This window comes from Lathyrus oleraceus, chromosome 3, assembly GCF_024323335.1.
Source record: "Lathyrus oleraceus cultivar Zhongwan6 chromosome 3, CAAS_Psat_ZW6_1.0, whole genome shotgun sequence".
Taxonomy (NCBI): domain Eukaryota; kingdom Viridiplantae; phylum Streptophyta; class Magnoliopsida; order Fabales; family Fabaceae; genus Lathyrus; species Lathyrus oleraceus.
This window is the reverse complement of record NC_066581.1, coordinates 25,305,261-25,320,834: the sequence shown is the minus strand read 5'-3', so window position 1 is coordinate 25,320,834 and position 15,574 is coordinate 25,305,261.

Below are 15,574 nucleotides of genomic sequence, written 5' to 3'. Positions count from 1 at the left end.
GTCTTTTACTTTACCATTCTGTATCTTTATCCTGTTTGTGTTACTCAGATATTAGTGTCGTGACATTACCTTCGACATCTCTTATCTGATACCAGAATTTCACTCGATGCCAGTAGTAGAAATGTTGGTCGATTCAGCTGTAGGTTTTGAATACCTAAGCATGCTTGATGGTTACTCGGGTTAGTATCAAATCCTTATAGCTGAAGTGGATGTCCCCAAGACAACGTTCTGATGTCCTGGAGCCTTAGGGACATACGAATGAGTAGTAATGCCGTTTGGTTTAAAAAATGTAGGAGCAACCTATTAAAGGGCTATGAATGCCATATTTCATGACTTCATTGAAAATTTTATGCATGTATATATTGACGACATCGTGATAAAATCGTCAGCACATGAAGATCATCTAGAGAACCTTCGACGTTCGTGCGATAGAATGAGGAAATATAGATTGAAAATGAAACATTGAAGTGTGCTTTCAGTGTGCACGCAGGCGGCTTCTTGGGATTTATGGTACACAAACGAGGTATCGAGATCAATCAAAATAAAACAAAGGCGGTCTTGGACCTCAAAAGCCCATCGACAAATAAGTAGCTTCAGTCTTTGTTGGGGAAGATTAACTTCTTAAGAAGGTTCATATCAAAACTAAGTGGTAAGACGAAGGTGTTTTCACCACTGCTCTAAATTAAGAGGGAAAGTTATTTTCACTAGGGCCCAGAGCAGCAAGAGGCTTTCAACACAATCAAGGAGTACCTTACCAAGCCTCCTATTTTGTTGCCTCCTAGTAGGAAGAAAAATATGAGTTTATATATTGTTGCATCAGATACGACTATAGGGAGTATGTTTGCCCAAGAGGATATTAGTGGTGTCGAAAAACCTATATATTACCTCAGTAGAATGTTAATAGGCGCTGGAACTATGTACAGTCTCATAGAGAAACTCTGCAGGTGCTTGTACTTTGCTTGTATGAAATTAAAGCAATATATAAAACCAGTTGATGTTTATGTTTCGTCTCATTACGATATTATTAAAATTATATTGTCTAAACCTATTCTGCATAGTAGAAGTGGAAAGTGGGCATTGGCGTTAACAGAGTTTTCTCTGACGTTTAAACCTTTAAAGGCTATAAAAGGCCAGATCGTGGCAGATTTTATAGTGGATCATCCCATGGTCGAATGATCTCTAAACGTGGTTGACACCAAACCATGGCGTTTGTATTTCGATGGATCGAGTCACAAAGACGGAACGGGAGTCGGGGTATTAATATTATCCCCACAGGATGGGCTAACGAAGTTTAAGTGCAAGATCAACGAAAAGTATTCCAACAATGAAGTTGAGTACGAGGCTTTAATAATTGGTCTTCGACTCTTGAAAGGGTTGGGAGCCAACCGAATTGAATTAAGGGGAGACTCAGAGTTGGTAATTAAGTAAGTCACACACGAATACAAGTGCATCAAGGAAAATTTACTGAAGTATTTTGTGTCTACGATGCAACTATTGGAACACTTAGAGGTTACAGACATAAGACATATACCAAGAAACGAAAATCAAGAAGCCAACGAGTTGGCCCAAATCGCTTTCGGATATAACATGTCTAAGTTGAAATTCCAAGATATGATTGAAGTTCGAGAGAATATGGTGTCGGGCATACCACCGCTGACAGAAGATATCCTCGACAGGAATGACAGTCGTAATGAAGGGCTCGACGAAGAATGTCAGGAAGCCTGTGGAGTCAAGAAGTCATGGGGACATGGAGTTTTCACTGTCAACAGTTCATCACCAACAGACTGGAGGAAACCGATTGTAAAATATTGAGAGAACCCAGTCGGAGGCATTGACAGGAAAACCAAATACAAAGCTTTGAGCTATGTGTTGTTGGGAAACGAATTGCTGAAGAAAACACCAGAAGGGGTATTACTTAAATGCCTAGGAGACACTGAAGCATATTTAGCCATATATGAGGTATATAGTGGAGCCTGTTTCACCCACCAGGAATGCCATAAGATGAAGTGGTTGTTGTTTGGGCAAGGGGTTTATTAGCCAAGTATGTTGAAAGATTGCATCGAGTTCGCCAAGGGATGCCAAGAATGCCAAAGACATGCAGGTGTTCAACATATGCCAGCGAGTGAGTTGCATGCGATCATCAAGTCATGGCCCTTTAGGGGGTGGGCATTAAACGTCATTGGAGAAATTCGACCAACCTCATCGAAGCAACAGAAGTTCATCCTAGTGGGGCTAAACTACTTCACCAAGTGGATCGAAGTCGTCCCTCTGGTGAAGGTGGATCAGGAGGCGGTGATTGAATTCATCCAAAAACATATTGTATATAGGTTTGGCATCCCAAAGACCATTAGTATGGATCAAGGGTCAATGTTTGTGGACAAAGGATGCAAGAGTTCGCTGGAGAAACATGTTTCAGGTTGGTTACCTCTATGCCTTACTACGCATAAGCAAATGGCCAAGTCGAAGTGGCCAACAAAATGATAATAAGTTTGATTAGAAAACATGTTTCCAAAAACCCAAAGAATTGGCACAGGACTTTGGACCAAATCCTATGGGCCTGTCGGACGTCCCCAAAGGAGGCAACAAATTCAACGCCTTTTCAACTAATGTTTGGGCACGATGCCATATTGCCATTAGAGATTTGCTTACAATCCGTCAAAGTACAACGCCAGAACGACCTCCAGTCGGAACAGTATTAGGAAATGATGTTCGACGAATTGGTCGATTTGGACGAAAAAAGATTGGCCGCGGTAGAAATGTTGGCACGATAGAAGGAACGTGTAGCTAAAGTATACAACAAAAAGGTAAGGGAAAAAACCTTTACTATTGATGATTATGTTTGGAAAGTAATCTTACATATAGATCGTCGAGATCGAACTCTAGGTAAATGGTCTCCAAAGTGGGAGGGACCATTTCAGGTAATCCGAACATTCGCCAACAATGCATATGAGATCAAAGAGCTTGGTAGGGATCAAAGGGTCTTGAGAGTAAATGGGAAATATTTAAAGAAATATAAACCTATACTACAAGAGATCCAAATCCGAACATAACAACATTCATTTATTCTTTAAATTGACCCAAAAGGGCATTACAAAACATGGTTGACAGACCTTATAGGAGAGATAAAAACAAATAAGATATAAAATTGGGAATCTAGACTTAAAGTACTCAAAAGAGGTTATCTCGTGACTAATCCTATTGTCTAGAGAAACCTTCTTTCCACGCAAGTATTTTATGTCGGCCTCAATCTTGAGGGCTCTTTCCCCATGGGATATCCCCTTCAAAACCTCACTGTCAACTGCTTCTTGCACGGGAATTACCTCAGTCGTCTCCAAGGAAGCTTTTTGCGCTTCTACCTCAGCAATCTTTTTATTAAATTTAGCTATCTGGGCTTGATATTCGGAGATCTGCTGGTTGAAGGCTTCCCACTGACGAAGACATTCCTCCTTCTTGTGTTCAAACTCGTCGAGCTTTCGTTCACATGCCTCACTTGAGTCCCATTCAAGCTTTGCCTTATTGAGTTTCGTCTTAATATGAAGGTTAGCATTTTGTCGAAGGTTAAGGTCCTTGACAAATTGGGTAAAGAAGGCCTCTAACTCGACGAATATTTGACCATTGAGACATGAAGATCATGGAGGGCAAGCGAGTCGAGGAACTTAAAAATATCACAAGCAAGTTATTCTTCTTTTTCAAGAGCACATAGAAAGTATCCCTCGAAGAGTGACGCCTTCAGTCGCTGAAGAATGAAAACAACCTCAGGATATAGCTCTGAGGGAGCAACGACGATCGAAGAGGGGGAGTGGCACATTAGTTGACAAATGGCAAATTTGTTGTAACTTCCTAAGGGCCTCAGCGGGGTTCCTTTGTTTGATAATCCTGATTTCTCTTGAAGTTAAAACGCTGGTCGACGCACTTTCGTCAACAATGTTTGGAGGATTGAGAGTTGGTGGAGAAACATGACTTTGAGGAACCACTAGTGAGGCACTTTGAAACTCAGCTTGCCGCTGCGGACTCAAGACAACGTCAGCTGAAAGATGGTCGATCTTATCTTTGACCGTAGTTTCAACCTCAATCCGAGAGCCTACTGGTCCCTGAAAGATAGAAGTCTTAGATCACACGACGAAGAGAAACCCATAGATGATGGGGATGAGGATGGATGAATACCTGAAGATCCACAAGAGGTGGAGAAGCGGTAGGAGTCCTCTCTGAATCACGAGGAGTGAGAGCTTCCTCGATAGTGTCTTGGATTGTCGGGGTCGGAGCCCTTAGAGCCACCTTCGACAGAGTCTTCTTGGCTTGAGCCTTATTCCACCACATAAAGGTAGGAAGTGTTTGGGACAACGCTTTCGACGTGGAAAATATGTGCGAGTGCACACTCCTGTCAGAATCCTCATTTTCCGCTATGGGAACTTCTTCAGGTACCTGAATCTCAAGATGGGTGAAAAGGTAATAGAAATTGCTAAAGTAAAAAACATTTTCACAAGGCTGATATGTGATACATGTGAAGGGGGGGTCGGAGGCGTTTTTTGCTTCTTCAAGGGCTTGGCCAGAGTCGGCTTAATAGAGGAGGTGATTCTCTTTCGACCCTGATAATAGAAAGTGTTAGTATTATACATCCCCCAGAAAAGGGAGAAACGAAATCAGTGACTTATACCTTTTTGGGGGCTTCGTCGACTTGAGAATTTTGAATTTTTGGGGTCGAGAGCATTAACGGATGGAGGCGAAGATGGTATATCGCCGGAGAGGGTGGAAAGAGCGTCGACCATGTTTTGGAGAAATTGGTCACTCAGGAAAGAATGACTCTGGTAGGAATTCCACCATTCGTCGAAGTCAACTGTTGTTAGAGAAGATTGTTGAAACTTGAAAATCGGGAGTTTGTAATGGTGAGTGGATTTACAAAAACAGAGACAAGCTTTGTGATCATCAGCTGTTCATGATCGACCGGACCATACAATATCGGTGTCATAAGATACCAGAGGATTCATAACCATCTGGATTAAGCCAAACTGACGAGCCACCAGATTCGACTGATAGCTCATGAAACCGAACCCCTTTGACCCTAGCCCAATTCTGTAGGATAATAGGGTGGGAGTCAAGAAAGCTCTCCATATAACATTCGATTGGGCTACAGTCTGTGGAGAGCCACCTGGAAAAGGATCTTTGAACCACTTGGGGCCGAAGGTTCGGTCAGCAAATGGCGTCATACCAGGAGCGAATTTATCTGCTTCGACGAACATATTTAAGTATTTCATGAAGAGATGTGTGTTAGGAGTCTCTTAGCAGGTCGTCAAAGCCAACCTGGCTCCTTCGATCGGTTGATCTTCAGTCAGTCTCACAATACGGTTCGACATGGGGTATCCTAGCTGATACTTAAAAGTAGCATTTAACCAATGTTGCAAAAGCCATAAAGGACCTGGCAGATTCAAGGCATTATGAGTGTTGGAGAGGAATTTCAGTTTCAGAGTTGCCAGCCCCTGAGCCTGATATAAGGAGGCTAGCAGCAGTTTACCTAAAGACACTTGTCGACCCTCATGAATCTGGATCGCCGGGGCAATATAGCTATTCGCTATCTGCAAAGACCATGGCAAAACACGTAGTATGAAAGCCATAAAGTAAGGAAGGCTATATGCTCTTTGTCGGAAACTTCGACAGAATCCTTGTTATAGTGATCTTCGATGTAATTCAGAAGGTTGGCCCTACCAAACGAGAAGGTATTCTTCGTCGAAAGGGTGGGATCAAAGACTTCCCCCAACGGCAAAAGGCCGGTGATTTCCACCATATCGAAAAGGGTGGGTGTTAACATCCCACAGGGAAACTGGAATGTGTTGGTGGAGCCTTCCCAAAAATATAGGGATGCCAGTAACATGCAGGAATTTACATGACGAGCATACCTAGATATTTGAATAAGTTCATAGATCCCTGCACTCCTCCATTGGTCTTGACGTTTTCGTTGGACTTTGTTAAGCCACGCCAGATATTCTTTGTTGCAAGGAGTAAACATGGACCTAAGGACCTTGGCTTTCGCCTCCATGAATCTGACTTCGAGTAAGACGGATTTATTGGAGGTAGGAGGAGCAGCGGGTTTGTATCTAGGAAAAAAGGTTGCAACAACCTTTGGGGAAGATTTCTAGTCCGCGAGAGGTCCATGGAATGCTAGCAGTTTCCTATCAACCATGAAGGGGATCAGCATCTGGCGCTGCTAGTTATTCACCACCGTTTCATCAGAGGACGTGGGTTGAGGAATATGGTTTATACCCTCTTTGGCAGTGAGTTTGAAACCAATGGGGTTGTTTCTGGTGGCGTAGGTGGTGAGTTCTTTGACATGAGAAGAATAAGCCATTGTGAGATGAAGCAAATGGGTTGAGTTTGGAGACTCTGGGTTGTTAGACTATGGCACGGATCTAGAAGGGGGGGTTGAATAGATCCCAATTAAAAACTTGAGTCGGCGCTGCCAATTTAAAAGAAAATTGGTTTTGAAAATTTGTTTTAAGTGCGGAAGCGGCCGAGGAAAATTTTAGTCTAAAACGAACCGTTATTGGAAAACCGGATATGCGTTAAGCTAATGGATTAGAGATAAAGTGAAATACAAATCACTACACTAGTTGCACACTCAATGATATATTTCACTTACTAGCAAGCCTAGTTCCAATGATCCAAAATACCAAATTAAACTGGATGGAAACTTAAGACAACTTTGGCTTATGCAAATTAACAAACACTTGGTGTGCATAAACACTCCAAGAGATATTTAAGTTGAGTAAGTAATTCAAATTTATCTGGTACAATATACTATTGTACTTTGGATTCAAACAACAGTCTTAATCTCTTACTCAACTTATATCAATGTTTGGTAAAATTGCTTAAACTAAAATCACTTAATTTTTTAAGCTGAAAAACACTTATGCAGAAAATTAAAGAAGACAGAGATTTGATGAGGCAGTTCCCCCGCCGTCCTCGCTTCGGGGTACGTCTGCCCTCAATTCTAAACTTAGAATTGAGATGATTTAATTAGATATCACCTGTGAAATTTAACCGTTTATACAAGGATTGCAAAGCAAGTAAACAACAGAACTTCCAATGTGTTGAGTGATGCTTCCTATCCTTGTTCCTTAATTCAAGATGAATCAAGACCTTCGATCGTTGTTGCTAGACCTCCGATTCCAGCCCCTTTGATGAAGAATCTTCCGTTCTTCAAACCCTCGGCCCGGCTGATCTCAAACACAACGAATCGAACCCGAATCCTTCACTTCAATATCACCGAATCCGCTACTAGACTGATGAAGACTTCCTCTTCTCAATCACCTTCGCTCGGCTGAATATTGATGAAGCAATTCGTCCAAAAACCCCCCAAACACAAACCGGTATTAGAGGACAAAACCCTAACGGTTTTATTCAAGAAAGAACCTGCCACAAGCTTCAACCCGAACCGGATTCTCCAATCACAGCTTCGAACCTTATCACTTTTAACCGAACACGAAGCACATCAAAAATGGTTGTGTGTAGTTGATGTGTTGTGAGATGTTGAAGATGAAGATGATGAATCTTGGACACCTATTTCCCTCTTTCTTGTTTCCTTGAACACTTGAACTCAAATTGACAAATGTTAGTTGATAAGAGTGTTTTGACTTCTATATATAGTAACTGGAAAACCAACCAAAAATAACAGCTTTTCAAACAGTGGAAAGTACTCAGAAAACTGAGTTTACGCACGAGCGGTCGACCATAGGTCGGCGTGCGCTGACCCGTGGGAAATGCGCCGACCCCTATGGTCGACCCAAGGTTTCATGCGCTGACCCATAGATAGCATCATTATGCCATGCGCCGACCTCTGGTCGACTCAAGGGTTTTATGCGCTAACCCGTGAGTTATGCGCCGACCCTTATGGTCGACTCAAACACGCATGCGCTGACCAATCTCCAATTTGGCTGAGTTTTGCGCTGACCTGTGAGCTATGAGCTGACCCTTATGGTCGACTCAAAGTCTTCAAATCTGCAGAAATCTGTGTTTTGTGATTTTCATGCATTTCGTCATGATCACACTTTGTCCACATATGTTCTTAAAAATTATAACAGATTTAGATAAGCGTAGGAAAGGATATGATGAGTAATGTGTTGCATTTGTTTGTAGACGTGCATGATGGTCTTTTGTCATCATCGAAACTTGCAATCGTATGTTGTCTGACTCTTTGTCTTTACATACTCCCCCTTTTTGATGATGACAACCTGTATAAATCAACGTGACAAACAGCATGCGGTATTGACACATTTTGCACACTCCCCCTTTCTTTTGTAATCTAAGGCTATCTGCAGAAAGCGACTGTTAGTTGTGGGCATTTTTGGCTGTCTGCTTTGTACACTTTTCTCCCCCTTTGACAACATCAAAAAGAGACACAGAATGATTATTCAACATAACAGGGAAATTTCACAGGAAATAACACAAATAGATAATAATATCACACCAATATCATTTCTGAGCAATAGTCATTAATTAAGAACAAGTAAAATAGAGAACTGAATACATCCAAAATAACAATCAAACTACAAAGTGCATGTGAATGTCTATGTCCTAATGGCGGTGTCCTGGATGATAACAAATGCCCGAGTATTTGTAGGGGTCAGCCAGAGATGATAGGTATTCGGTAACACCGTTCAGATGCTTGAGACTCTCGTCGATCGACTGTTCCTGAAGTTCAAATGATGCCGAAAAGGCTGCATACCGGTCATTCATGCTTGTAGAGAAGGTGTCGAGACGCTCATTTTGGGCTTGAAGTTGCTCGTTAATATGAGCATAGCGCTCATCTTGAGTTTGCATGAAGGACTGTTGAGCGATCTGCATATTGCGCATCATATCCAACAGTTCTGAAGAGTCTGCTTGCTGTGGAGGGGACGGAGGAGATTCTTCATCATCTTGGTGATACGGCCGGTAGAATTGACGTTGAGTTGACCAGCCCGTATGTTGCCAGTCACCCCAGCCACCCCAGCGTGGAACATCTTCTTCAGTTGAATGCGACTGCTGAGCCCAAGCGGAGTCGGAGTAGTCGTGAGTGTTAACGGGTGGAGGACTATCATCTCCACCATTGTGATCAAAAGCGTGCCTGGCTTCCTCTTCTTCATTTTCCTCTTCATCTTCTTGTTCTTCGCTTTCATCACTGTCATCATCTGCAGGAATATTTCCTCTTCGAACAAACTTATACATTCTCCGCTCATCGCACCAAAGATATCCCATCATAGACATAGTTTTTGTGCTGAACTCTTTGTCAGATGAGATGGAAGTATACGGGAAAGATGGATGATTAACGTTGGCTGGAGTAAGGACCTCTTGAATGAAGGATCCGTAGGCAAGAGCCGTTCCTCGTCCGGAATCACGTAGACTGAACATTCTACTGGCAATGTAGTAGGGCCAGTTGATTTTCTTCTTATTTTTCAGAATGTAAATGAGATGAACCCCGGCCTGTTCGACTCTGGAGAGACCGCCCTTCTTTGGTCGCAGGATGCGTGAGACGATCCACTGAAGAATCCGTTCTCCGGCTTTCAGCTTGCCGGCAGTGATAGTTCGTGGGAACGCGTCACTGTTCACAAACTGATCAGGATATGGTCGTTTCAGCATGTCATTCAATGCACTCTTAAACTCGTAGCCATCTATTTGGTGAGAGTCAGTTACCTCAGGTAGAGGATTTTCAGCATCATCCACAGACATATCAAAATATTGGTTCCAGATATTTGACTTAAGCGATACCTTTGTCGGGCCAATTCTGGAGTGAAACTTGTGCCCGCGAAAGTTGTCATGAAGGCCGGCGTAGAACACTCGGACTAAGTCTTCACTGTATTTAGTGTTGCATTCCAAGAAGTTGATAAAGCCTTGATGCTGCAGCAGAGCCATGATTTCAGCGAGGTGCATGCGTTCGGCGGTAAGTTTGTAGAACGCATGTTGTTGCACAACTCCTCTTTTGCCGATATCTTTGTTGAAGGCTTCAACGCGAGCGGGTGGAACGAGCGATACAGCAGATATGGGGAGAGATTCGGCGGATGATTCTCGGGATCTCTTACCGGAGGGTCCGCGTGATGTGGTAGCCATATGAGCCGGTTTGAAGCTAAGTGTTTGGGTATAGAGTGAAGGTTTGTGAAGGGTTTTGAGAGTGATTCTGCTAGAGAGAGGTTTCTCCCTATTTATAGAGGAAAGGTTAGGGTTTTGGGAAGATGGAAGATCAAGGAACAATAGCCACTAGGTAGATGCAAGTTACAAGGTAGTGGGTAGTTTGAAAGGTGATGGAATGTAAATGCACACTTAATGATGATTTTTGAATGGAAATGCATGAAACGATTTAAATTTTTCTGCAGAAAAACAAAATTTTCGAGCGATGCGTCGACCATACCTCTGTATGCGTCGACGCATACTGTTTGATTTTTGAGAAAATACAGAATTTATTAAGCGTGCGTCGCCCATAGCCCTGCTGCGGTCGACTCATACAGTCCAAATTTCAATTTTTCACTATTTAGCACATGCGTTGACAGGTTTGATGCATAAATAACAATTCATACAACAATAAACATCCAAAGAGAGATATCATGTATATATAAACAACATCATTATGAGGTATAACTATTTTAATCATGAGACTTTGCAGAGAGAGAAAGAGAGGAACAGTATCACCTCGATGCCGGAGTGACTTGGTGAACGGTAAACTTGTGCTTGCAACAATATTGATTTGTTAGAAGTACAAGATTAAATTCTTATATGGAATAAGGTAAAACAGCAGATTATAGTGCCCGTTCCGAAATATCGAGAATGCCAAGTTCTCGGCGGATATGAAAGAAAGGTTCAGTGGCTAGCGGCTTTGTGAAAATGTCCGCTAGTTGATTTTCAGTATTAACATGTTCAAATACAATGTCACCTTTCTCTACATGATCCCGAAGAAAGTGGTGTCGAATTTCGATATGTTTGGTGCGAGAATGTAGCACAGGATTCTTGGTCAGGTTAATGGCACTTGTATTGTCACAAAAAATGGGAATACGTTCAAGTTTGAGGTTAAAATCCAATAGTTGTTGCTTAATCCATAGGATTTGGGCACAACAACTACCGGCGACAACGTATTCCGCTTCGGCGGTTGACAGAGCAACTGAAACCTGTTTCTTGCTATGCCAACTGACCAAAGAGTTTGAAAATAAGTGACAAGTGCCACTGGTGCTCTTCCTATCCGATTTCCAGCCGGCAAAATCGGAATCGGAGAAGCCTACCAATGAACAATCATTACCTTTGGAATACCATAGTCCATACTTCGGAGTACCGGATAGGTATCGAAGTATTCGTTTAACGGCTTTTAAATGGGATTCCTTGGGACATGATTGATATCTTGCGCACATGCATACGCTAAACATAATATCGGGACGAGAAGCAGTAAGATAAAGGAGTGAACCAATCATACCTCTATACCGTTTTACATCTACTTCCTTACCGTCTTCATCTTTGTTCAAGTTTGTACAAGTAGGCATGGGGGTGTCTATGGCCTTAGCTTTTGCCATGTCAAATCTCTTGATAAGGTCCAAACAGTACTTTGTCTGGCTCACGAAAGTTCCTTCTTTGAGCTGTTTAATTTGCAGACCGAGAAAGTATGTGAGCTCCCCCATCATACTCATCTCGAATTCGCCCTGCATAAGGTCAGAAAACTCTCTCACAAGATTCATGTTAGTAGATCCAAATATGATATCATCTACATAAATTTGCACTAATATTAAGTGCTTTCCTTGACGTTTAATGAAGAGGGTTGTGTCAACCTTTCCTCTTGAGTATTCTTGATCGAGTAAGAATTTGCTTAGTCTCTCATACCAAGCTCTAGGAGCTTGTTTGAGGCCATACAAAGCCCTTTTTAGTTTATAAACATGATCAGGATACTCATGGGATTCGAAACCCGGAGGTTGTGCGACATAAACCTCTTCATTTATGTGACCGTTAAGGAACGCACTCTTGACATCCATTTGGAATAACTTAAAGTCTTTCGCACAGGCGAAAGCAAGGAGAAGGCGTATAGCCTCGAGTCGGGCAACCGGCGCATAAGTTTCCTCATAGTCGATGCCTTCCTCTTGGTTATACCCTTGCGCGACTAAACGCGCCTTATTACGGGTTATTACCCCGTTTTCGTCCAGCTTGTTCCTAAACACCCATCGGGTGCCGATTACTCGATGATCTCGCGGAGGAGGACAAGGTCCCAAACCTCATTTCTGGTGAACTGATTAAGTTCCTCCTGCATTGATAAAAACCAGTGTTCATCGAGTAGGGCTTCTTTAGGGTTTTTAGGTTCCATCTGCGAAACGAAAGCGAAGTGATAACAGAAATTACTTAGCTTAGATCGAGTTGTTACACCCTTTGAGATATCTCCGAGAATGTTGTTGATTGGATGGTCTTTGGAAGACTTCCAAGCTTGAGGGAGATCATCGTTTGAAGGCGGATGAACTACCTCGGTTTCCTCATGGTGTACATCTTTGTCCTCCTCAATTTTGACTATGTCGGGTTGATCAATCCCCGGCTCGCCACCTTTGAGTATGTCTTCGGTAGATGTACCTGCACCATGAAAAACACTACCCTTTCCGACGTTTCTCGGATTTGATTCATCAAAAGTGACATGTACAGACTCTTCTACAACAAGTAATCGTTTGTTGTATATTCTATATGCTTTGCTAGATTGAGAGTATCCGAGGAAGATACCTTCGTCGGCCTTGGAATCGAATTTCCCTAAGTTTTCCTTTCCATTGTTCAATACAAAACATTTGCAGCCAAAGACATGTAAGTGAGAAACATTTGGCTTTCGCCCTTTTAAAAGTTCATACGGTGTTTTGTTTAGAATGGGGCGAATGAGCACCCTATTCAGAACATAACAAGCCGTACTAATGGCGTCGGCCCAAAAATATTTCGGTAAGCCACTTTCATTGATCATTGTTCTTCCCAATTCTTCCAAAATTCAATTTTTACGCTCCACAACCCCATTTTGTTGAGGAGTACGTGGAGCGGAGAAGTTATGATCAATACCATGGTTACCGCAATATTCTTCAAATAAGTGATTTTCAAACTCACCTCCATGATCGCTTCTAATTGCAACAATGTTTGTATTTAGTTTATTTTGGGAAAGCTTAGCAAATCGTTCAAAGGCGGCGAACGTGTCGCTCTTACTTACTAAGAAAATAGTCCAACAAAATCGAGAAAAGTCGTCCACTATTACGAAACCGTAATAGTTTCCTCCTAGACTTTTAATCCTAGATGGCCCAAATAAATCCATATGAAGAAGCTCGAGAGGTCTCGTTGTTGAAACGATATTTTTGGATTTAAATGAGATCCTCGTTTGCTTCCCCTTTTGACAAGCATCACAAAGGTGATCCTTGGTGAACTTAATTTTGGGGAGACCTAGGACTAGATATTTTGGGACTACTTTGTTAAGTAAGTCAAAGTTAACATGTGCTAAACGCCTATGCCATAACCATGAATCTTCACTCATTATTACAAGGCATTTGTCACTTGTTAACGATACTTCATTTAAGTCAAGCATATAGACATTGTTCACACGTAGGCCATTAAACATACTCTTCTTATCATCATTATGTACAATTTTGCAACAATCTTTTGAAAACGATACATTGTATCCTTTGTCACATAATTGACTGATGCTAAGTAGATTGTGTTTAAGACCTTCGACAAGCAAAACATCAGAAATAGTAGTAGAGGAGGGATTACCTACACTACCTTTACCAAGAATTGCTCCACGGTTGTTGTCGCCATAAGTTACATATCCCTTCTTCTTAGCCACGAAGTCAATGAAGAGAGATATGTCTCCTGACATGTGCCTTGAGCATCCACTGTCGAGAACCCATCTTCTCTCGGTAGTCTCGAGGCATTGTACCTATGGCAATATAATTAACAAGAGAAGGTACCCAATGGCTTATTGGGTCCTGAATGGTGAGGAACGAAATGGTTGCATTTGGGCATCCATTGATAAATGCCTTTAGGAACTAAAAATCTCCTAAATCTACATTTAGCAATGGAGTGGCCTTTCTTGCAACAATAGAGACAAGAGAAATTTACATTTGGATTGCTTTTGCTATCTTCATCCTTTATAACATATTTATATTTTTGATATGGATTAACCATACTTTTTCGAAAGTTTGATTTGTCGATAGCAAAAGTAATCTTGGGCTCAAGAGCCTTGTCAAGTTTGGCCTTTAGGTTTCTTACTTCACCTTGCCAAATGTAACAAGTATCACACCCAAAGTTCATCATTCTACTTCTAAGGTCCTCATAACTTGTTTTTGTGCTTTCCACTATAGAAGCTTTAAGTGCCTCAAGTTTCCTTTCGGATTGTTGAATTTTATGTTCCAAATGTGAAAAAAATTTCTTATTTGAGGCAAGCCTTTTAAAGGCCTCTTTCGCTTCACAGTGTAAAGTATCAAAAGCATTTTGCAATTCATGATGAGACATACTGGAGGATTTTTCATATTTAGCATGTCGTACCTGTTTCTTTTTATTCTTTTGATGAGCAGAGAGACATAGGTTTGCATTTTCATCTTCATCACTAGAGCTTTCATCATTGGAGGAGTCGCTATCGCTTTCCCAAGCTATGTATGCCCTCCTTGGCTTTGATGGTTTCTTGTGTGATTTGTATGATTCTTTTTCTTCTGTCTTCTTGTTCATCGGACAGTCCGGTTTGTAGTGACCCGACTTTCCACACTTATAGCACGACCCTCTAGTTATTTTTCCTTTTGAGTCATCATTTTTAGAGTACCTAGATTGCTTCCGGAAGTTTACCAAGTTCTTCTCGGAATGTTGGATGCCGTTCTTTCTCACGTAACGGTTGTAGCGTTTAACAAACAACCCCATATCTTCACTCTTGTCCTGTTCTTCTTCGTCGCTCGATGAATAATCACTTTGCTCTTTTGCTTGAGACTTTGAGGAGGAAGTCTTTAGAGCTATTGATTTCTTTTCACTCACCTTTACTTTGTCCTTCTTATCTTTCTTTTCGTGTTGTTCCAGGCTCAAGAGAACTTGTTCGTGCTCTTGTAGTTTACCAAACAATGTTGTCAAGTCCAATGTGGTAAGATCATTTGCCTCTTTGATGGCGGTCACTTTCGGCTGCCATTCCCTATTAAGACATCTTAAGATCTTATTAGTCGCAATATCATTGGAAACAGGCCTACCAAGTGAATGTAATCGATTGATGAGATGAGTGAATCTCTTTTGCATGTCAGCAATGGTTTCCCCTTGCTCCATGAAAAAGAGATCAAACTCTTGTGTTAGTGTATTGATTCTAGCCAATTTAACATCATTCGTCCCCTCATGGGCAATTTGTAGTGAATCCCACATAGCCTTAGCAGTAGGACAATGGGATACACGATAGTATTCATCTACACCTAATGAGGAGATTAGGATATTTTTGGCTTTCCAATCATAATTGTATTTCTTTTCATCATCATCGGTCCATTGTGCTTCGGGCTTAGGCACCACTTCGTTGTTCTCATTGGTCATGGTTATTTGAATTGGACCATTGAGAATAACATTCCATATTTTTCTATCTATGGAATTTATGTGCACCCGC